Consider the following 24,087-nt stretch of genomic DNA (forward strand, 5'->3'; position numbering starts at 1 on the left):
GTGTTTTGCGCCCACGCCTTCCTCGCTTGCCCTCGAGGTACCTTATGCCGTTTGCGCGCACTCGAAGCCGGTTTTACCTGCCAACCAACCACCGGACCCGTGTGTCTCGTGTGCACGTTCACATCGCTCCACTAAAAATTGCAAAGAGCGACAGAGCCATGATTAAGGCTGAGCCGCTGTGGAGTCTTTAACGGCTACACGGCCACGGGCAGGGCTTCACCCCCATCGACGTGCTTCGCTTCAGTCAGCAGTAGGTTCATAGAAGGGCCTCAAACACACACACACTTTCGCATCGGCAGATCGCCGCAGCATAACCGCTGTTGATCCAACAGCCTACTTGAGACGAAAGACAAGAGCCCGGCGCGCGTACTCGCGCAGCTCTCCAAAACCACTCGGCCAGTGCCAGGGACGGCTCCCTGCGCCGGCGCCACAACAAGTCTACTTGAGGCGGAAGACGAAGCCAGCAAGGGCCTGGCCGCAAGTGCGTTCGAATCCGGGACTACAGTCCCTCGTCTGTCCGTACTTCCTCTTTCGACGTGCGGCGCCTTCCCAAAGCGCACAAGTCCACTAACCGCAGAACGCTTCCGACGTAGCAAAGCCGCGTTTCCTTCGGTACTTCGCAGCAACGCCGCCTTTCCCTCGGCGGCGGGCGAATAGCCTGCAGACGTCGTCGCATTAAACCGCGATCTCGACACCTCGCGCGTCACGAGCAGGAGCCGACCGGCAGCCTCCGGCCCTTTCAGACTCGGTGGCATTTGCCGCGGAGGACGGGAGAGCACTTTAGGCCACGGTTCCTTCCGTACTTGGCAGCCGCACCCTCATACCGACAGTTCCATGACCGACCGAGCGCCACACCGTTCCTTTAGTACTTGGGCGGCAACAAAGTCGGGTCGTTACTCCATACTCGCCGCAGGAAGCGACCGGCAGCCGCCAGCCTTTTCAGACTCGGCAGCGTTTGCCGCGGAGGACGGGAGAGCGCTCGCACCACGGTTCCGTGTGTACTAAGCGGCAGCGGCATTAGCTCTCGACCGTCAGTTCCTTGACCGACCGCACGCTTCGCCGTTCCCCTCGTACTGGGCAAAGCAGCAGGTCGGGTCGTCTTACTCCTATTCCGCTCAAGAGCGCCAAAGCGGACAGAAAGCCCACCCAGTGTGCGTTACGCCGTTTCTACCCGCGGGCGCGGCCAAGCCAACCGTCCAAGGTTGCAGCCGGCGTCCACTGGGCGCAACAAATTTGGCACGGGGCGCCCCTCAAAATTCAGGCAGTCCCCGGCATGTTCGGGTATAGCCGTCCCCGCGTCCAAGCGGGGCCAGCGGCGGAAAGCGTCGGGCGCAGCGAGCTGCTTCACCCACACGGGGTAGAAACAATGGCGCTCGCCACCCTTCACAATCCGGTAATGATCCTTCCGCGGGTTCACCTACGGAAACCTTGTTACGACTTTTACTTCCTCTAAATGATCAAGTTTGGTCATCATTCCAACAGACCGGCGCAACCGAAAGGCCGCGCCGGACATCGGTCCGAAGACCTCACTAAATCATTCAATCGGTAGTAGCGACGGGCGGTGTGTACAAAGGGCAGGGACGTAATCAACGCGAGCTTATGACTCGCGCTTACTGGGAATTCCTCGTTCAAGGGGAACAATTGCAAGCCCCTATCCCAATCACGAAAGAAGTTCCACGGGTTACCCAGTCTTTTCAGACAGGGATAAAGACACGCTGCTTCCTTCAGTGTAGCGCGCGTGCGGCCCCGGACATCTAAGGGCATCACAGACCTGTTATTGCTCTGTTTCGTGCGGCTAGGAGCCGCTTGTCCCTCTAAGAAGGTTGTAAGGTGCTGGGAACACCGCACCTATTTAATAGGCTAGAGTCTCGTTCGTTATCGGAATTAACCAGACAAATCGCCACACCAACTAAGAACGGCCATGCACCACCATCCACCGAATCAAGAAAGAGCTCTCAATCTGTCAATCCTCCCAGTGTCCGGGCCGGGTAAGTTTTCCCGTGTTGAGTCAAACCAGACTTGCCCTCCAATTGATCCTCGTTAAAGGATTTAGAGTACTCATTTCAATTACGGGGCCTCAAAAGAGTCCCGTATTGTTATTTTTCGTCACTACCTCCCCGTGCCGGGAGTGGGTAATTTGCGCGCCTGCTGCCTTCCTTGGATGTGGTAGCCGTTTCTCAGGCTCCCTCTCCGGAATCGAACCCTGATTCTCCGTTACCCGTAACAACCATGGTAAGCAAGTAACCTACCATCGAAAGTTGATAAGGCAGACATTTGAAAGAAACGTCGCCGGCTCGTGGCCATGCGATCAGCACAAAGTTATCCAGAGTCACCACACAATACGGGCCGAAACCCGATCGATCTTGGTCTAATAAAAGCACCCGTCGCCCAAAGGGCTTCAGGCTCACTGCATGTATTAGCTCTAGAATTGCCACAGTTATCTAAGTAGGAAGAAACGATCTAAGGAACCATAACTGATTTAATGAGCCATTCGCGGTTTCGCCTTATTTCGGCATGTACTTAGACATGCATGGCTTAATCTTTGAGACAAGCATATGATTACTGGCAGGATCAACCAGGTAATCGTTCAACTGCGCGTCCAGCCTTTCAAGCAGGCCGGACGCCGTTTTTGCGATGCCGAGGCCACCTTCAGGCGCCCCAACACGCTTCGTTCTCGCAAAGGGTAGCACTTTGCACAGTCCGAGACGACGGCGTTCGAGCTCGCTACGGCGCCCTCCCCGCAGGGCCGGGTATCGCCACGCGGCAAGAAGCACGCAACATTCTCGATAGACCGGTTGTGTCGACTCGATCGCGGCTTGCGGTTTCTCTCGAGCCCGCAGCACTGGTGGACCGACCGACACTTGCAACGTAGCCGAGACGGCAAAGCCGCTAGGCGACGGGTCACGCCCGCGCCTTCGGCGCTTTCGTATTTGATTCGTCCGAGGACGATGCGGAACACACTTCGATATCGTGGAAAAAGCGTCGTCCGACAACCAGCCCCTAACGCATCAAGCGGATGAGGCTGCAGACGTCAGCTGTGGGATCCACGGGAGCGATACCGGGGACACGCTTGACGGGCACGAAGCCCGCCGCATATCAAACACCCAGGTCGCTTTGGGGGCGACTGCTCTCTGGGACCCCCATATAATAGCAGCGATAAGTACCCAGACCTCCATGGGGTCGTACTCGTGCCACTTTCGACGAGCGTTTGGCGAAAATCGTGCCGCCTCGTAACGCCGCGAGCAAGATTGAAAGCTTACGTCGGCAGCACAATGCCGAAGTCGTGAAAGCGCAGCGCGTCCACCGAATGCGCGAACGGCAATTTCTCGCCAATGGCCAGTACGGTTTCCTGCACAATTGCCTTTCTGTCGCCCTACGGGGCCCCCGGCCGATCGATTCGAGGCACGCTAGCACGGCCCCTTCGCCATTTCCGAGCACGAGTGCGAACAGTGCGGGCGGCGTGCTCGACGCCCCGGCTGACGTCGTTTCGGACTTTGTCTCTTCGCGTGCTCGCGGCAACGCCGCGGCCAACGACGACGTCTGCGCGGTTCTTTGCCGGTTCCCGGCGTGCTATAGTGCAGCCCTCTGCAGGGCGACACCGGCTCCGTCGTGTCCGTGCGGCGGCTTGTACGCAAAAGTTGCGTCAAAGGCGTCGCGCTCGCGCCGCCCCGGCACACGCGGTTTCGGACTTTGTCTCTTCCAGCGCTCGCAACCATGTCGGGGCCGACGCCGACGACTGCGTGGTGTTTCAACGATTGCCGGCGTGACACAATGCAGCTGCGTGCAGGATGCCAGCGATTCCGTCGTGTCCATGAGGCGGCTTGTACGCAAAAGTTGCGTCAAAGGCGTCGCGCTCGCGCCGCCCCGGCACACGCGGTTTCGGACTTTGTCTCTTCCAGCGCTCGCGTAGTCGTGGGCACGATTGTCGACGTCGGAACGGTGCGCGGACACCGCCACGAGCACGCGCAAGACGAAAATCGCACTACGGTACAATGTCGGCCGGGGCCGTACGGCCCCTTACAGTAGCAGCGATAAGTGCCCAGACCTCCATGGGGCCGTACTCGTGCGAAGCGGCGGCGTACTGCGCCGAGCCGAGCGCCAATATTTGGCTTTTGCAGGGCGGATTCGAGCTCTCGCGATCGCCGCGGTACCGCCGCTCACCGATTCAAGGCACGCTAGCGCGGCCCCTTCGCCATTTCCGAGCACGCATGCGAACAGTGCGGGCGGCGTGCTCGACGCCCCGGCTGACGTCGTTTCGGACTTTGTCTCTTCGCGTGCTCGCGGCAACGCCGCGGCCAACGACGACGTCTGCGCGGTTCTTTGCCGGTTCCCGGCGTGCTATAGTGCAGCCCTCTGCAGGGCGACACCGGCTCCAGCGTGTCCGTGCGGCGGCTTGTACGCAAAAGTTGCGACAAAAGCGTCGCGCTCGCGCCGCCCCGGCACACGCGGTTTCGGACTTTGTCTCTTCCAGCGCTCGCAACCATGTCGGGGCCGACGCCGACGACTGCGTGGTGTTTCAACGATTGCCGGCGTGACACAATGCAGCTGCGTGCGGGATGCCAGCGATTCCGTCGTGCCCGTGCGGCGGATTGTACGCAAAAGTTGCGTCAAAGGCGTCGCGCTCGCGCCGCCCCGGCACACGCGGTTTCGGACTTTGTCTCTTCCAGCGCTCGCGTAGTCGTGGGCACGATTGTCGACGTCGGAACGGTGCGCGGACACCGCCACGAGCACGCGCAAGACGAAAATCGCACTACGGTACAATGTCGGCCGGGGCCGTACGGCCCCTTACAGTAGCAGCGATAAGTTCCCAGACCTCCATGGGGCCGTACTCGTGCGACGCGGCGGCGTACTGCGCCGAGCCGAGCGCCAATATTTGGCTTTTGCAGGGCGGATTCGAGCTCTGGCGATCGCCGCGGTACCGCCGCTCACCGATTCAAGGCACGCTAGCGCGGCCCCTTCGCCATTTCCGAGCACGCGTGCGAACAGTACGGGCGGCGTGCTCGACGCCCCGGCTGACGTCGTTTCGGACTTTGTCTCTTCGCGTGCTCGCGGCAACGCCGCGGCCAACGACGACGTCTGCGCGGTTCTTTGCCGGTTCCCGGCGTGCTATAGTGCAGCCCTCTGCAGGGCGACACCGGCTCCGTCGTGTCCGTGCGGCGGCTTGTACGCAAAAGTTGCGTCAAAGGCATCGCGCTCGCGCCGCCCCGGCACACGCGGTTTCGGACTTTGTCTCTTCCAGCGCTCGCAACCATGTCGGGGCCGACGCCGACGACTGCGTGGTGTTTCAACGATTGCCGGCGTGACACAATGCAGCTGCGTGCGGGATGCCAGCGATTCCGTCGTGTCTGTGCGGCGGCTTGTACGCAAAAGTTGCGTCAAAGGCGTCGCGCTCGCGCCGCCCCGGCACACGCGGTTTCGGACTTTGTCTCTTCCACCGCTCGCGTAGTCGTGGGCACGATTGTCGACGTCGGAACGGTGCGCGGACACCGCCACGAGCACGCGCAAGACGAAAATCGCACTACGGTACAATGTCGGCCGGGGCCGTACGGCCCCTTACAGTAGCAGCGATAAGTGCCCAGACCTCCATGGGGCCGTACTCGTGCGACGCGGCGGCGTACTGCGCCGAGCCGAGCGCCAATATTTGGCTTTTGCAGGGCGGATTCGAGCTCTGGCGATCGCCGCGGTACCGCCGCTCACCGATTCGAGGCACGCTAGCGCGGCCCCTTCGCCATTTCCGAGCACGCGTGCGAACAGTGCGGGCGGCGTGCTCGACGCCCCGGCTGACGTCGTTTCGGACTTTGTCTCTTCGCGTGCTCGCGGCAACGCCGCGGCCAACGACGACGTCTGCGCGGTTCTTTGCCGGTTCCCGGCGTGCTATAGTGCAGCCCTCTGCAGGGCGACACCGGCTCCGTCGTGTCCGTGCGGCGGCTTGTACGCAAAAGTTGCGTCAAAGGCGTCGCGCTCGCGCCGCCCCGGCACACGCGGTTTCGGACTTTGTCTCTTCCAGCGCTCGGAACCATGTCGGGGCCGACGCCGACGACTGCGTGGTGTTTCAACGATTGCCGGCGTGACACAATGCAGCTGCGTGCGGGATGCCAGCGATTCCGTCGTGTCCGTGCGGCGGATTGTACGCAAATGTTGCGTCAAAGGCGTCGCGCTCGCGCCGCCCCGGCACACGCGGTTTCGGACTTTGTCTCTTCCAGCGCTCGCGTAGTCGTGGGCACGATTGTCGACGTCGGAACGGTGCGCGGACACCGCCACGAGCACGCGCAAGACGAAAATCGCACTACGGTACAATGTCGGCCGGGGCCGTACGGCCCCTTACAGTAGCAGCGATAAGTGCCCAGACCTCCATGGGGCCGTACTCGTGCGACGCGGCGGCGTACTGCGCCGAGCCGAGCGCCAATATTTGGCTTTTGCAGGGCGGATTCGAGCTCTCGCGATCGCCGCGGTACCGCCGCTCACCGATTCAAGGCACGCTAGCGCGGCCCCTTCGCCATTTCCGAGCACGCGTGCGAACAGTGCGGGCGGCGTGCTCGACGCCCCGGCTGACGTCGTTTCGGACTTTGTCTCTTCGCGTGCTCGCGGCAACGCCGCGGCCAACGACGACGTCTGCGCGGTTCTTTGCCGGTTCCCGGCGTGCTATAGTGCAGCCCTCTGCAGGGCGACACCGGCTCCGTCGTGTCCGTGCGGCGGCTTGTACGCAAAAGTTGCGTCAAAGGCGTCGCGCTCGCGCCGCCCCGGCACACGCGGTTTCGGACTTTGTCTCTTCCAGCGCTCGCAACCATGTCGGGGCCGACGCCGACGACTGCGTGGTGTTTCAACGATTGCCGGCGTGACACAATGCAGCTGCGTGCGGGATGCCAGCGATTCCGTCGTGTCCGTGCGGCGGCTTGTACGCAAAAGTTGCGTCAAAGGCGTCGCGCTCGCGCCGCCCCGGCACTCGCGGTTTCGGACTTTGTCTCTTCCAGCGCTCGCGTAGTCGTGGGCACGATTGTCGACGTCGGAACGGTGCGCGGACACCGCCACGAGCACGCGCAAGACGAAAATCGCACTACGGTACAATGTCGGCCGGGGCCGTACGGCCCCTTACAGTAGCAGCGATAAGTGCCCAGACCTCCATGGGGCCGTACTCGTGCGACGCGGCGGCGTACTGCGCCGAGCCGAGCGCCAATATTTGGCTTTTGCAGGGCGGATTCGAGCTCTGGCGATCGCCGCGGTACCGCCGCTCACCGATTCGAGGCACGCTAGCGCGGCCCCTTCGCCATTTCCGAGCACGCGTGCGAACAGTGCGGGCGGCGTGCTCGACGCCCCGGCTGACGTCGTTTCGGACTTTGTCTCTTCGCGTGCTCGCGGCAACGCCGCGGCCAACGACGACGTCTGCGCGGTTCTTTGCCGGTTCCCGGCGTGCTATAGTGCAGCCCTCTGCAGGGCGACACCGGCTCCGTCGTGTCCGTGCGGCGGCTTGTACGCAAAAGTTGCGTCAAAGGCGTCGCGCTCGCGCCGCCCCGGCACACGCGGTTTCGGACTTTGTCTCTTCCAGCGCTCGGAACCATGTCGGGGCCGACGCCGACGACTGCGTGGTGTTTCAACGATTGCCGGCGTGACACAATGCAGCTGCGTGCGGGATGCCAGCGATTCCGTCGTGTCCGTGCGGCGGATTGTACGCAAATGTTGCGTCAAAGGCGTCGCGCTCGCGCCGCCCCGGCACACGCGGTTTCGGACTTTGTCTCTTCCAGCGCTCGCGTAGTCGTGGGCACGATTGTCGACGTCGGAACGGTGCGCGGACACCGCCACGAGCACGCGCAAGACGAAAATCGCACTACGGTACAATGTCGGCCGGGGCCGTACGGCCCCTTACAGTAGCAGCGATAAGTGCCCAGACCTCCATGGGGCCGTACTCGTGCGACGCGGCGGCGTACTGCGCCGAGCCGAGCGCCAATATTTGGCTTTTGCAGGGCGGATTCGAGCTCTCGCGATCGCCGCGGTACCGCCGCTCACCGATTCAAGGCACGCTAGCGCGGCCCCTTCGCCATTTCCGAGCACGCGTGCGAACAGTGCGGGCGGCGTGCTCGACGCCCCGGCTGACGTCGTTTCGGACTTTGTCTCTTCGCGTGCTCGCGGCAACGCCGCGGCCAACGACGACGTCTGCGCGGTTCTTTGCCGGTTCCCGGCGTGCTATAGTGCAGCCCTCTGCAGGGCGACACCGGCTCCGTCGTGTCCGTGCGGCGGCTTGTACGCAAAAGTTGCGTCAAAGGCGTCGCGCTCGCGCCGCCCCGGCACACGCGGTTTCGGACTTTGTCTCTTCCAGCGCTCGCAACCATGTCGGGGCCGACGCCGACGACTGCGTGGTGTTTCAACGATTGCCGGCGTGACACAATGCAGCTGCGTGCGGGATGCCAGCGATTCCGTCGTGTCCGTGCGGCGGCTTGTACGCAAAAGTTGCGTCAAAGGCGTCGCGCTCGCGCCGCCCCGGCACTCGCGGTTTCGGACTTTGTCTCTTCCAGCGCTCGCGTAGTCGTGGGCACGATTGTCGACGTCGGAACGGTGCGCGGACACCGCCACGAGCACGCGCAAGACGAAAATCGCACTACGGTACAATGTCGGCCGGGGCCGCACGGCCCCTTACAGTAGCAGCGATAAGTGCCCAGACCTCCATGGGGCCGTACTCGTGCGACGCGGCGGCGTACTGCGCCGAGCCGAGCGCCAATATTTGGCTTTTGCAGGGCGGATTCGAGCTCTGGCGATCGCCGCGGTACCGCCGCTCACCGATTCGAGGCACGCTAGCGCGGCCCCTTCGCCATTTCCGAGCACGCGTGCGAACAGTGCGGGCGGCGTGCTCGACGCCCCGGCTGACGTCGTTTCGGACTTTGTCTCTTCGCGTGCTCGCGGCAACGCCGCGGCCAACGACGACGTCTGCGCGGTTCTTTGCCGGTTCCCGGCGTGCTATAGTGCAGCCCTCTGCAGGGCGACACCGGCTCCGTCGTGTCCGTGCGGCGGCTTGTACGCAAAAGTTGCGTCAAAGGCGTCGCGCTCGCGCCGCCCCGGCACACGCGGTTTCGGACTTTGTCTCTTCCAGCGCTCGCAACCATGTTGGGGCCGACGCCGACGACTGCGTGGTGTTTCAACGATTGCCGGCGTGACACAATGCAGCTGCGTGCGGGATGCCAGCGATTCCGTCGTGTCCGTGAGGCGGCTTGTACGCAAAAGTTGCGTCAAAGGCGTCGCGCTCGCGCCGCCCCGGCACACGCGGTTTCGGACTTTGTCTCTTCCAGCGCTCGCGTAGTCGTGGGCACGTTTGTCGACGTCGGAACGGTGCGCGGACACCGCCACGAGCACGCGCAAGCCGAAAATCGCACTACGGTACAATGTCGGCCGGGGCCGTACGGCCCCTTACAGTAGCAGCGATAAGTGCCCAGACCTCCATGGGGCCGTACTCGTGCGACGCGGCGGCGTACTGCGCCGAGCCGAGCGCCAATATTTGGCTTTTGCAGGGCGGATTCGAGCTCTGGCGATCGCCGCGGTACCGCCGCTCACCGATTCAAGGCACGCTAGCGCGGCCCCTTCGCCATTTCCGAGCACGCGTGCGAACAGTGCGGGCGGCGTGCTCGACGCCCCGGCTGACGTCCTTTCGGACTTTGTCTCTTCGCGTGCTCGCGACAACGCCGCGGCCAACGACGACGTCTGCGCGGTTCTTTGCCGGTTCCCGGCGTGCTATAGTGCAGCCCTCTGCTGGGTGACACCGGCTCCGTCGTGTCCGTGCGGCGGCTTGTACGCAAAAGTTGCGTCAAAGGCGTCGCGCTCGCGCCGCCCCGGCACACGCGGTTTCGGACTTTGTCTCTTCCAGCGCTCGCAACCATGTTGGGGCCGACGCCGACGACTGCGTGGTGTTTCAACGATTGCCGGCGTGACACAATGCAGCTGCGTGCGGGATGCCAGCGATTCCGTCGTGTCCGTGAGGCGGCTTGTACGCAAAAGTTGCGTCAAAGGCGTCGCGCTCGCGCCGCCCCGGCACACGCGGTTTCGGACTTTGTCTCTTCCAGCGCTCGCGTAGTCGTGGGCACGATTGTCGACGTCGGAACGGTGCGCGGACACCGCCACGAGCACGCGCAAGACGAAAATCGCACTACGGTACAATGTCGGCCGGGGCCGCACGGCCCCTTACAGTAGCAGCGATAAGTGCCCAGACCTCCATGGGGCCGTACTCGTGCGACGCGGCGGCGTACTGCGCCGAGCCGAGCGCCAATATTTGGCTTTTGCAGGGCGGATTCGAGCTCTGGCGATCGCCGCGGTACCGCCGCTCACCGATTCAAGGCACGCTAGCGCGGCCCCTTCGCCATTTCCGAGCACGCGTGCGAACAGTGCGGGCGGCGTGCTCGACGCCCCGGCTGACGTCGTTTCGGACTTTGTCTCTTCGCGTGCTCGCGGCAACGCCGCGGCCAACGACGACGTCTGCGCGGTTCTTTGCCGGTTCCCGGCGTGCTATAGTGCAGCCCTCTGCAGGGCGACACCGGCTCCGTCGTGTCCGTGCGGCGGCTTGTACGCAAAACTTGCGTCAAAGGCGTCGCGCTCGCGCCGCCCCGGCACACGCGGTTTCGGACTTTGTCTCTTCCAGCGCTCGCAACCATGTCGGGGCCGACGCCGACGACTGCGTGGTATTTCAACGATTGCCGGCGTGACACAATGCAGCTGCGTGCGGGATGCCAGCGATTCCGTCGTGTCCGTGCGGCGGCTTGTACGCAAAAGTTGCGTCAAAGGCGTCGCGCTCGCGCCGCCCCGGCACACGCGGTTTCGGACTTTGTCTCTTCCAGCGCTCGCGTAGTCGTGGGCACGTTTGTCGACGTCGGAACGGTGCGCGGACACCGCCACGAGCACGCGCAAGCCGAAAATCGCACTACGGTACAATGTCGGCCGGGGCCGTACGGCCCCTTACAGTAGCAGCGATAAGTGCCCAGACCTCCATGGGGCCGTACTCGTGCGACGCGGCGGCGTACTGCGCCGAGCCGAGCGCCAATATTTGGCTTTTGCAGGGCGGATTCGAGCTCTGGCGATCGCCGCGGTACCGCCGCTCACCGATTCAAGGCACGCTAGCGCGGCCCCTTCGCCATTTCCGAGCACGCGTGCGAACAGTGCGGGCGGCGTGCTCGACGCCCCGGCTGACGTCCTTTCGGACTTTGTCTCTTCGCGTGCTCGCGACAACGCCGCGGCCAACGACGACGTCTGCGCGGTTCTTTGCCGGTTCCCGGCGTGCTATAGTGCAGCCCTCTGCTGGGTGACACCGGCTCCGTCGTGTCCGTGCGGCGGCTTGTACGCAAAAGTTGCGTCAAAGGCGTCGCGCTCGCGCCGCCCCGGCACACGCGGTTTCGGACTTTGTCTCTTCCAGCGCTCGCAACCATGTCGGGGCCGACGCCGACGACTGCGTGGTGTTTCAACGATTGCCGGCGTGACACAATGCAGCTGCGTGCAGGATGCCAGCGATTCCGTCGTGTCCGTGAGGCGGCTTGTACGCAAAAGTTGCGTCAAAGGCGTCGCGCTCGCGCCGCCCCGGCACACGCGGTTTCGGACTTTGTCTCTTCCAGCGCTCGCGTAGTCGTGGGCACGATTGTCGACGTCGGAACGGTGCGCGGACACCGCCACGAGCACGCGCAAGACGAAAATCGCACTACGGTACAATGTCGGCCGGGGCCGTACGGCCCCTTACAGTAGCAGCGATAAGTGCCCAGACCTCCATGGGGCCGTACTCGTGCGACGCGGCGGCGTACTGCGCCGAGCCGAGCGCCAATATTTGGCTTTTGCAGGGCGGATTCGAGCTCTGGCGATCGCCGCGGTACCGCCGCTCACCGATTCAAGGCACGCTAGCGCGGCCCCTTCGCCATTTCCGAGCACGCGTGCGAACAGTGCGGGCGGCGTGCTCGACGCCCCGGCTGACGTCGTTTCGGACTTTGTCTCTTCGCGTGCTCGCGGCAACGCCGCGGCCAACGACGACGTCTGCGCGGTTCTTTGCCGGTTCCCGGCGTGCTATAGTGCAGCCCTCTGCAGGGCGACACCGGCTCCGTCGTGTCCGTGCGGCGGCTTGTACGCAAAAGTTGCGTCAAAGGCGTCGCGCTCGCGCCGCCCCGGCACACGCGGTTTCGGACTTTGTCTCTTCCAGCGCTCGCAACCATGTTGGGGCCGACGCCGACGACTGCGTGGTGTTTCAACGATTGCCGGCGTGACACAATGCAGCTGCGTGCGGGATGCCAGCGATTCCGTCGTGTCCGTGAGGCGGCTTGTACGCAAAAGTTGCGTCAAAGGCGTCGCGCTCGCGCCGCCCCCGGCACACGCGGTTTCGGACTTTGTCTCTTCCAGCGCTCGCGTAGTCGTGGGCACGATTGTCGACGTCGGAACGGTGCGCGGACACCGCCACGAGCACGCGCAAGACGAAAATCGCACTACGGTACAATGTCGGCCGGGGCCGCACGGCCCCTTACAGTAGCAGCGATAAGTGCCCAGACCTCCATGGGGCCGTACTCGTGCGACGCGGCGGCGTACTGCGCCGAGCCGAGCGCCAATATTTGGCTTTTGCAGGGCGGATTCGAGCTCTGGCGATCGCCGCGGTACCGCCGCTCACCGATTCAAGGCACGCTAGCGCGGCCCCTTCGCCATTTCCGAGCACGCGTGCGAACAGTGCGGGCGGCGTGCTCGACGCCCCGGCTGACGTCGTTTCGGACTTTGTCTCTTCGCGTGCTCGCGGCAACGCCGCGGCCAACGACGACGTCTGCGCGGTTCTTTGCCGGTTCCCGGCGTGCTATAGTGCAGCCCTCTGCAGGGCGACACCGGCTCCGTCGTGTCCGTGCGGCGGCTTGTACGCAAAAGTTGCGTCAAAGGCGTCGCGCTCGCGCCGCCCCGGCACACGCGGTTTCGGACTTTCTCTTCCAGCGCTCGCAACCATGTCGGGGCCGACGCCGACGACTGCGTGGTATTTCAACGATTGCCGGCGTGACACAATGCAGCTGCGTGCGGGATGCCAGCGATTCCGTCGTGTCCGTGCGGCGGCTTGTACGCAAAAGTTGCGTCAAAGGCGTCGCGCTCGCGCCGCCCCGGCACACGCGGTTTCGGACTTTGTCTCTTCCAGCGCTCGCGTAGTCGTGGGCACGTTTGTCGACGTCGGAACGGTGCGCGGACACCGCCACGAGCACGCGCAAGCCGAAAATCGCACTACGGTACAATGTCGGCCGGGGCCGTACGGCCCCTTACAGTAGCAGCGATAAGTGCCCAGACCTCCATGGGGCCGTACTCGTGCGACGCGGCGGCGTACTGCGCCGAGCCGAGCGCCAATATTTGGCTTTTGCAGGGCGGATTCGAGCTCTGGCGATCGCCGCGGTACCGCCGCTCACCGATTCAAGGCACGCTAGCGCGGCCCCTTCGCCATTTCCGAGCACGCGTGCGAACAGTGCGGGCGGCGTGCTCGACGCCCCGGCTGACGTCCTTTCGGACTTTGTCTCTTCGCGTGCTCGCGACAACGCCGCGGCCAACGACGACGTCTGCGCGGTTCTTTGCCGGTTCCCGGCGTGCTATAGTGCAGCCCTCTGCTGGGTGACACCGGCTCCGTCGTGTCCGTGCGGCGGCTTGTACGCAAAAGTTGCGTCAAAGGCGTCGCGCTCGCGCCGCCCCGGCACACGCGGTTTCGGACTTTGTCTCTTCCAGCGCTCGCAACCATGTCGGGGCCGACGCCGACGACTGCGTGGTGTTTCAACGATTGCCGGCGTGACACAATGCAGCTGCGTGCAGGATGCCAGCGATTCCGTCGTGTCCGTGAGGCGGCTTGTACGCAAAAGTTGCGTCAAAGGCGTCGCGCTCGCGCCGCCCCGGCACACGCGGTTTCGGACTTTGTCTCTTCCAGCGCTCGCGTAGTCGTGGGCACGATTGTCGACGTCGGAACTGTGCGCGGACACCGCCACGAGCACGCGCAAGACGAAAATCGCACTACGGTACAATGTCGGCCGGGGCCGTACGGCCCCTTACAGTAGCAGCGATAAGTGCCCAGACCTCCATGGGGCCGTACTCGTGCGACGCGGCGGCGTACTGCGCCGAGCCGAGCGCCAATATTTGGCTTTTGCAGGGCGGATTCGAGCTCTGGCGATCGCCGCGGTACCGCCGCTCACCGATTCAAGGCACGCTAGCGCGGCCCCTTCGCCATTTCCGAGCACGCGTGCAAACAGTGCGGGCGGCGTGCTCGACGCCCCGGCTGACGTCCTTTCGGACTTTGTCTCTTCGCGTGCTCGCGACAACGCCGCGGCCAACGACGACGTCTGCGCGGTTCTTTGCCGGTTCCCGGCGTGCTATAGTGCAGCCCTCTGCTGGGTGACACCGGCTCCGTCGTGTCCGTGCGGCGGCTTGTACGCAAAAGTTGCGTCAAAGGCGTCGCGCTCGCGCCGCCCCGGCACACGCGGTTTCGGACTTTGTCTCTTCCAGCGCTCGCAACCATGTTGGGGCCGACGCCGACGACTGCGTGGTGTTTCAACGATTGCCGGCGTGACACAATGCAGCTGCGTGCGGGATGCCAGCGATTCCGTCGTGTCCGTGAGGCGGCTTGTACGCAAAAGTTGCGTCAAAGGCGTCGCGCTCGCGCCGCCCCGGCACACGCGGTTTCGGACTTTGTCTCTTCCAGCGCTCGCGTAGTCGTGGGCACGATTGTCGACGTCGGAACGGTGCGCGGACACCGCCACGAGCACGCGCAAGACGAAAATCGCACTACGGTACAATGTCGGCCGGGGCCGCACGGCCCCTTACAGTAGCAGCGATAAGTGCCCAGACCTCCATGGGGCCGTACTCGTGCGACGCGGCGGCGTACTGCGCCGAGCCGAGCGCCAATATTTGGCTTTTGCAGGGCGGATTCGAGCTCTGGCGATCGCCGCGGTACCGCCGCTCACCGATTCAAGGCACGCTAGCGCGGCCCCTTCGCCATTTCCGAGCACGCGTGCGAACAGTGCGGGCGGCGTGCTCGACGCCCCGGCTGACGTCGTTTCGGACTTTGTCTCTTCGCGTGCTCGCGGCAACGCCGCGGCCAACGACGACGTCTGCGCGGTTCTTTGCCGGTTCCCGGCGTGCTATAGTGCAGCCCTCTGCAGGGCGACACCGGCTCCGTCGTGTCCGTGCGGCGGCTTGTACGCAAAAGTTGCGTCAAAGGCGTCGCGCTCGCGCCGCCCCGGCACACGCGGTTTCGGACTTTCTCTTCCAGCGCTCGCAACCATGTCGGGGCCGACGCCGACGACTGCGTGGTATTTCAACGATTGCCGGCGTGACACAATGCAGCTGCGTGCGGGATGCCAGCGATTCCGTCGTGTCCGTGCGGCGGCTTGTACGCAAAAGTTGCGTCAAAGGCGTCGCGCTCGCGCCGCCCCGGCACACGCGGTTTCGGACTTTGTCTCTTCCAGCGCTCGCGTAGTCGTGGGCACGTTTGTCGACGTCGGAACGGTGCGCGGACACCGCCACGAGCACGCGCAAGCCGAAAATCGCACTACGGTACAATGTCGGCCGGGGCCGTACGGCCCCTTACAGTAGCAGCGATAAGTGCCCAGACCTCCATGGGGCCGTACTCGTGCGACGCGGCGGCGTACTGCGCCGAGCCGAGCGCCAATATTTGGCTTTTGCAGGGCGGATTCGAGCTCTGGCGATCGCCGCGGTACCGCCGCTCACCGATTCAAGGCACGCTAGCGCGGCCCCTTCGCCATTTCCGAGCACGCGTGCGAACAGTGCGGGCGGCGTGCTCGACGCCCCGGCTGACGTCCTTTCGGACTTTGTCTCTTCGCGTGCTCGCGACAACGCCGCGGCCAACGACGACGTCTGCGCGGTTCTTTGCCGGTTCCCGGCGTGCTATAGTGCAGCCCTCTGCTGGGTGACACCGGCTCCGTCGTGTCCGTGCGGCGGCTTGTACGCAAAAGTTGCGTCAAAGGCGTCGCGCTCGCGCCGCCCCGGCACACGCGGTTTCGGACTTTGTCTCTTCCAGCGCTCGCAACCATGTCGGGGCCGACGCCGACGACTGCGTGGTGTTTCAACGATTGCCGGCGTGACACAATGCAGCTGCGTGCAGGATGCCAGCGATTCCGTCGTGTCCGTGAGGCGGCTTGTACGCAAAAGTTGCGTCAAAGGCGTCGCGCTCGCGCCGCCCCGGCACACGCGGTTTCGGACTTTGTCTCTTCCAGCGCTCGCGTAGTCGTGGGCACGATTGTCGACGTCGGAACGGTGCGCGGACACCGCCACGAGCACGCGCAAGACGAAAATCGCACTACGGTACAATGTCGGCCGGGGCCGTACGGCCCCTTACAGTAGCAGCGATAAGTGCCCAGACCTCCATGGGGCCGTACTCGTGCGACGCGGCGGCGTACTGCGCCGAGCCGAGCGCCAATATTTGGCTTTTGCAGGGCGGATTCGAGCTCTGGCGATCGCCGCGGTACCGCCGCTCACCGATTCAAGGCACGCTAGCGCGGCCCCTTCGCCATTTCCGAGCACGCGTGCGAACAGTGCGGGCGGCGTGCTCGACGCCCGGGCTGACGTCCTTTCGGACTTTGTCTCTTCGCGTGCTCGCGGCAACGCCGCGGCCAACGACGACGTCTGCGCGGTTCTTTGCCGGTTCCCGGCGTGCTATAGTGCAGCCCTCTGCAGGGCGACACCGGCTCCGTCGTGTCCGTGCGGCGGCTTGTACGCAAAAGTTGCGTCAAAGGCGTCGCGCTCGCGCCGCCCCGGCACACGCGGTTTCGGACTTTGTCTCTTCCAGCGCTCGCAACCATGTCGGGGCCGACGCCGACGACTGCGTGGTGTTTCAACGATTGCCGGCGTGACACAATGCAGCTGCGTGCGGGATGCCAGCGATTCCGTCGTGTCCGTGAGGCGGCTTGTACGCAAAAGTTGCGTCAAAGGCGTCGCGCTCGCGCCGCCCCGGCACACGCGGTTTCGGACTTTGTCTCTTCCAGCGCTCGCGTAGTCGTGGGCACGATTGTCGACGTCGGAACGGTGCGCGGACACCGCCACGAGCACGCGCAAGACGAAAATCGCACTACGGTACAATGTCGGCCGGGGCCGTACGGCCCCTTACAGTAGCAGCGATAAGTGCCCAGACCTCCATGGGGCCGTACTCGTGCGACGCGGCGGCGTACTGCGCCGAGCCGAGCGCCAATATTTGGCTTTTGCAGGGCGGATTCGAGCTCTCGCGATCGCCGCGGTACCGCCGCTCACCGATTCAAGGCACGCTAGCGCGGCCCCTTCGCCATTTCCGAGCACGCGTGCGAACAGTGCGGGCGGCGTGCTCGACGCCCCGGCTGACGTCGTTTCGGACTTTGTCTCTTCGCGTGCTCGCGGCAACGCCGCGGCCAACGACGACGTCTGCGCGGTTCTTTGCCGGTTCCCGGCGTGCTATAGTGCAGCCCTCTGCAGGGCGACACCGGCTCCGTCGTGTCCGTGCGGCGGCTTGTACGCAAAAGTTGCGTCAAAGGCGTCGCGCTCGCGCCGCCCCGGCACACGCGGTTTCGGACTTTGTCTCTTCCAGCGCTCGCAACCATGTCGGGGCCGACGCCGACGACTGCGTGGTGTTTCAACGATTGCCGGCGTGACACAATGCAGCTGCGTGCGGGATGCCAGCGATTCCGTCGTGTCTGTGCGGCGGCTTGTACGCAAAAGTTGCGTCAAAGGCGTCGCGCTCGCGCCGCCCCGGCACACGCGGTTTCGGACTTTGTCTCTTCCAGCGCTCGCGTAATCGTGGGCACGATTGTCGACGTCGGAACGGTGCGCGGACACCGCCACGAGCACGCGCAAGACGAAAATCGCACTACGGTACAATGTCGGCCGGGGCCGTACGGCCCCTTACAGTAGCAGCGATAAGTGCCCAGACCTCCATGGGGCCGTACTCGTGCGACGCGGCGGCGTACTGCGCCGAGCCGAGCGCCAATATTTGGCTTTTGCAGGGCGGATTCGAGCTCTGGCGATCGCCGCGGTACCGCCGCTCACCGATTCGAGGCACGCTAGCGCGGCCCCTTCGCCATTTCCGAGCACGCGTGCGAACAGTGCGGGCGGCGTGCTCGACGCCCCGGCTGACGTCGTTTCGGACTTTGTCTCTTCGCGTGCTCGCGGCAACGCCGCGGCCAACGACGACGTCTGCGCGGTTCTTTGCCGGTTCCCGGCGTGCTATAGTGCAGCCCTCTGCAGGGCGACACCGGCTCCGTCGTGTCCGTGCGGCGGCTTGTACGCAAAAGTTGCGTCAAAGGCGTCGCGCTCGCGCCGCCCCGGCACACGCGGTTTCGGACTTTGTCTCTTCCAGCGCTCGGAACCATGTCGGGGCCAACGCCGACGACTGCGTGGTGTTTCAACGATTGCCGGCGTGACACAATGCAGCTGCGTGCGGGATGCCAGCGATTCCGTCGTGTCCGTGCGGCGGATTGTACGCAAATGTTGCGTCAAAGGCGTCGCGCTCGCGCCGCCCCGGCACACGCGGTTTCGGACTTTGTCTCTTCCAGCGCTCGCGTAGTCGTGGGCACGATTGTCGACGTCGGAACGGTGCGCGGACACCGCCACGAGCACGCGCAAGACGAAAATCGCACTACGGTACAATGTCGGCCGGGGCCGTACGGCCCCTTACAGTAGCAGCGATAAGTGCCCAGACCTCCATGGGGCCGTACTCGTGCGACGCGGCGGCGTACTGCGCCGAGCCGAGCGCCAATATTTGGCTTTTGCAGGGCGGATTCGAGCTCTCGCGATCGCCGCGGTACCGCCGCTCACCGATTCAAGGCACGCTAGCGCGGCCCCTTCGCCATTTCCGAGCACGCGTGCGAACAGTGCGGGCGGCGTGCTCGACGCCCCGGCTGACGTCGTTTCGGACTTTGTCTCTTCGCGTGCTCGCGGCAACGCCGCGGCCAACGACGACGTCTGCGCGGTTCTTTGCCGGTTCCCGGCGTGCTATAGTGCAGCCCTCTGCAGGGCGACACCGGCTCCGTCGTGTCCGTGCGGCGGCTTGTACGCAAAAGTTGCGTCAAAGGCGTCGCGCTCGCGCCGCCCCGGCACACGCGGTTTCGGACTTTGTCTCTTCCAGCGCTCGCAACCATGTCGGGGCCGACGCCGACGACTGCGTGGTGTTTCAACGATTGCCGGCGTGACACAATGCAGCTGCGTGCGGGATGCCAGCGATTCCGTCGTGTCCGTGAGGCGGCTTGTACGCAAAAGTTGCGTCAAAGGCGTCGCGCTCGCGCCGCCCCGGCACACGCGGTTTCGGACTTTGTCTCTTCCAGCGCTCGCGTAGTCGTGGGCACGATTGTCGACGTCGGAACGGTGCGCGGACACCGCCACGAGCACGCGCAAGACGAAAATCGCACTACGGTACAATGTCGGCCGGGGCCGCACGGCCCCTTACAGTAGCAGCGATAAGTGCCCAGACCTCCATGGGGCCGTACTCGTGCGACGCGGCGGCGTACTGCGCCGAGCCGAGCGCCAATATTTGGCTTTTGCAGGGCGGATTCGAGCTCTGGCGATCGCCGCGGTACCGCCGCTCACCGATTCAAGGCACGCTAGCGCGGCCCCTTCGCCATTTCCGAGCACGCGTGCGAACAGTGCGGGCGGCGTGCTCGACGCCCCGGCTGACGTCGTTTCGGACTTTGTCTCTTCGCGTGCTCGCGGCAACGCCGCGGCCAACGACGACGTCTGCGCGGTTCTTTGCCGGTTCCCGGCGTGCTATAGTGCAGCCCTCTGCAGGGCGACACCGGCTCCGTCGTGTCCGTGCGGCGGCTTGTACGCAAAAGTTGCGTCAAAGGCGTCGCGCTCGCGCCGCCCCGGCACACGCGGTTTCGGACTTTGTCTCTTCCAGCGCTCGCAACCATGTCGGGGCCGACGCCGACGACTGCGTGGTATTTCAACGATTGCCGGCGTGACACAATGCAGCTGCGTGCGGGATGCCAGCGATTCCGTCGTGTCCGTGCGGCGGCTTGTACGCAAAAGTTGCGTCAAAGGCGTCGCGCTCGCGCCGCCCCGGCACACGCGGTTTCGGAGTTTGTCTCTTCCAGCGCTCGCGTAGTCGTGGGCACGTTTGTCGACGTCGGAACGGTGCGCGGACACCGCCACGAGCACGCGCAAGCCGAAAATCGCACTACGGTACAATGTCGGCCGGGGCCGTACGGCCCCTTACAGTAGCAGCGATAAGTGCCCAGACCTCCATGGGGCCGTACTCGTGCGACGCGGCGGCGTACTGCGCCGAGCCGAGCGCCAATATTTGGCTTTTGCAGGGCGGATTCGAGCTCTGGCGATCGCCGCGGTACCGCCGCTCACCGATTCAAGGCACGCTAGCGCGGCCCCTTCGCCATTTCCGAGCACGCGTGCGAACAGTGCGGGCGGCGTGCTCGACGCCCCGGCTGACGTCGTTTCGGACTTTGTCTCTTCGCGTGCTCGCGACAACGCCGCGGCCAACGACGACGTCTGCGCGGTTCTTTGCCGGTTCCCGGCGTGCTATAGTGCAGCCCTCTGCTGGGTGACACCGGCTCCGTCGTGTCCGTGCGGCGGCTTGTACGCAAAAGTTGCGTCAAAGGCGTCGCGCTCGCGCCGCCCCGGCACACGCGGTTTCGGACTTTGTCTCTTCCAGCGCTCGCAACCATGTCGGGGCCGACGCCGACGACTGCGTGGTGTTTCAACGATTGCCGGCGTGACACAATGCAGCTGCGTGCAGGATGCCAGCGATTCCGTCGTGTCCGTGAGGCGGCTTGTACGCAAAAGTTGCGTCAAAGGCGTCGCGCTCGCGCCGCCCCGGCACACGCGGTTTCGGACTTTGTCTCTTCCAGCGCTCGCGTAGTCGTGGGCACGATTGTCGACGTCGGAACGGTGCGCGGACACCGCCACGAGCACGCGCAAGACGAAAATCGCACTACGGTACAATGTCGGCCGGGGCCGTACGGCCCCTTACAGTAGCAGCGATAAGTGCCCAGACCTCCATGGGGCCGTACTCGTGCGACGCGGCGGCGTACTGCGCCGAGCCGAGCGCCAATATTTGGCTTTTGCAGGGCGGATTCGAGCTCTGGCGATCGCCGCGGTACCGCCGCTCACCGATTCAAGGCACGCTAGCGCGGCCCCTTCGCCATTTCCGAGCACGCGTGCGAACAGTGCGGGCGGCGTGCTCGACGCCCCGGCTGACGTCGTTTCGGACTTTGTCTCTTCGCGTGCTCGCGGCAACGCCGCGGCCAACGACGACGTCTGCGCGGTTCTTTGCCGGTTCCCGGCGTGCTATAGTGCAGCCCTCTGCAGGGCGACACCGGCTCCGTCGTGTCCGTGCGGCGGCTTGTACGCAAAAGTTGCGTCAAAGGCGTCGCGCTCGCGCCGCCCCGGCACACGCGGTTTCGGACTTTGTCTCTTCCAGCGCTCGCAACCATGTCGGGGCCGACGCCGACGACTGCGTGGTGTTTCAACGATTGCCGGCGTGACACAATGCAGCTGCGTGCGGGATGCCAGCGATTCCGTCGTGTCCGTGAGGCGGCTTGTACGCAAAAGTTGCGTCAAAGGCGTCGCGCTCGCGCCGCCCCGGCACACGCGGTTTCGGACTTTGTCTCTTCCAGCGCTCGCGTAGTCGTGGGCACGATTGTCGACGTCGGAACGGTGCGCGGACACCGCCACGAGCACGCGCAAGACGAAAATCGCACTACGGTACAATGTCGGCCGGGGCCGTACGGCCCCTTACAGTAGCAGCGATAAGTGCCCAGACCTCCATGGGGCCGTACTCGTGCGACGCGGCGGCGTACTGCGCCGAGCCGAGCGCCAATATTTGGCTTTTGCAGGGCGGATTCGAGCTCTGGCGATCGCCGCGGTACCGCCGCTCACCGATTCAAGGCACGCTAGCGCGGCCCCTTCGCCATTTCCGAGCACGCGTGCGAACAGTGCGGGCGGCGTGCTCGACGCCCCGGCTGACGTCGTTTCGGACTTTGTCTCTTCGCGTGCTCGCGGCAACGCCGCGGCCAACGACGACGTCTGCGCGGTTCTTTGCCGGTTCCCGGCGTGCTATAGTGCAGCCCTCTGCAGGGCGACACCGGCTCCGTCGTGTCCGTGCGGCGGCTTGTACGCAAAAGTTGCGTCAAAGGCGTCGCGCTCGCGCCGCCCCGGCACACGCGGTTTCGGACTTTGTCTCTTCCAGCGCTCGCAACCATGTCGGGGCCGACGCCGACGACTGCGTGGTGTTTCAACGATTGCCGGCGTGACACAATGCAGCTGCGTGCGGGATGCCAGCGATTCCGTCGTGTCCGTGAGGCGGCTTGTACGCAAAAGTTGCGTCAAAGGCGTCGCGCTCGCGCCGCCCCGGCACACGCGGTTTCGGACTTTGTCTCTTCCAGCGCTCGCGTAGTCGTGGGCACGATTGTCGACGTCGGAACGGTGCGCGGACACCGCCACGAGCACGCGCAAGACGAAAATCGCACTACGGTACAATGTCGGCCGGGGCCGTACGGCCCCTTACAGTAGCAGCGATAAGTGCCCAGACCTCCATGGGGCCGTACTCGTGCGACGCGGCGGCGTACTGCGCCGAGCCGAGCGCCAATATTTGGCTTTTGCAGGGCGGATTCGAGCTCTCGCGATCGCCGCGGTACCGCCGCTCACCGATTCAAGGCACGCTAGCGCGGCCCCTTCGCCATTTCCGAGCACGCGTGCGAACAGTGCGGGCGGCGTGCTCGACGCCCCGGCTGACGTCGTTTCGGACTTTGTCTCTTCGCGTGCTCGCGGCAACGCCGCGGCCAACGACGACGTCTGCGCGGTTCTTTGCCGGTTCCCGGCGTGCTATAGTGCAGCCCTCTGCAGGGCGACACCGGCTCCGTCGTGTCCGTGCGGCGGCTTGTACGCAAAAGTTGCGTCAAAGGCGTCGCGCTCGCGCCGCCCCGGCACACGCGGTTTCGGACTTTGTCTCTTCCAGCGCTCGCAACCATGTCGGGGCCGACGCCGACGACTGCGTGGTGTTTCAACGATTGCCGGCGTGACACAATGCAGCTGCGTGCGGGATGCCAGCGATTCCGTCGTGTCTGTGCGGCGGCTTGTACGCAAAAGTTGCGTCAAAGGCGTCGCGCTCGCGCCGCCCCGGCACACGCGGTTTCGGACTTTGTCTCTTCCAGCGCTCGCGTAATCGTGGGCACGATTGTCGACGTCGGAACGGTGCGCGGACACCGCCACGAGCACGCGCAAGACGAAAATCGCACTACGGTACAATGTCGGCCGGGGCCGTACGGCCCCTTACAGTAGCAGCGATAAGTGCCCAGACCTCCATGGGGCCGTACTCGTGCGACGCGGCGGCGTACTGCGCCGAGCCGAGCGCCAATATTTGGCTTTTGCAGGGCGGATTCGAGCTCTGGCGATCGCCGCGGTACCGCCGCTCACCGATTCGAGGCACGCTAGCGCGGCCCCTTCGCCATTTCCGAGCACGCGTGCGAACAGTGCGGGCGGCGTGCTCGACGCCCCGGCTGACGTCGTTTCGGACTTTGTCTCTTCGCGTGCTCGCGGCAACGCCGCGGCCAACGACGACGTCTGCGCGGTTCTTTGCCGGTTCCCGGCGTGCTATAGTGCAGCCCTCTGCAGGGCGACACCGGCTCCGTCGTGTCCGTGCGCCGGCTTGTACGCAAAAGTTGCGTCAAAGGCGTCGCGCTCGCGCCGCCCCGGCACACGCGGTTTCGGACTTTGTCTCTTCCAGCGCTCGGAACCATGTCGGGGCCGACGCCGACGACTGCGTGGTGTTTCAACGATTGCCGGCGTGACACAATGCAGCTGCGTGCGGGATGCCAGCGATTCCGTCGTGTCCGTGCGGCGGATTGTACGCAAATGTTGCGTCAAAGGCGTCGCGCTCGCGCCGCCCCGGCACACGCGGTTTCGGACTTTGTCTCTTCCAGCGCTCGCGTAGTCGTGGGCACGATTGTCGACGTCGGAACGGTGCGCGGACACCGCCACGAGCACGCGCAAGACGAAAATCGCACTACGGTACAATGTCGGCCGGGGCCGTACGGCCCCTTACAGTAGCAGCGATAAGTGCCCAGACCTCCATGGGGCCGTACTCGTGCGACGCGGCGGCGTACTGCGCCGAGCCGAGCGCCAATATTTGGCTTTTGCAGGGCG

The 24,087-nt window shown here is 64.6% G+C and overlaps 1 long non-coding RNA gene across 1 annotated transcript in view; it reads left to right on the plus strand.

The window, feature by feature from the left end:
- Positions 1–24,087, plus strand: part of LOC140213564 (uncharacterized) — a 58,463-nt gene that overhangs the window by 19,138 nt on the left and 15,238 nt on the right. The gene's annotated exons all lie outside the window — the stretch shown is intronic.

Source organism: Dermacentor andersoni, chromosome 10, assembly GCF_023375885.2.
Source record: "Dermacentor andersoni chromosome 10, qqDerAnde1_hic_scaffold, whole genome shotgun sequence".
Taxonomy (NCBI): domain Eukaryota; kingdom Metazoa; phylum Arthropoda; class Arachnida; order Ixodida; family Ixodidae; genus Dermacentor; species Dermacentor andersoni.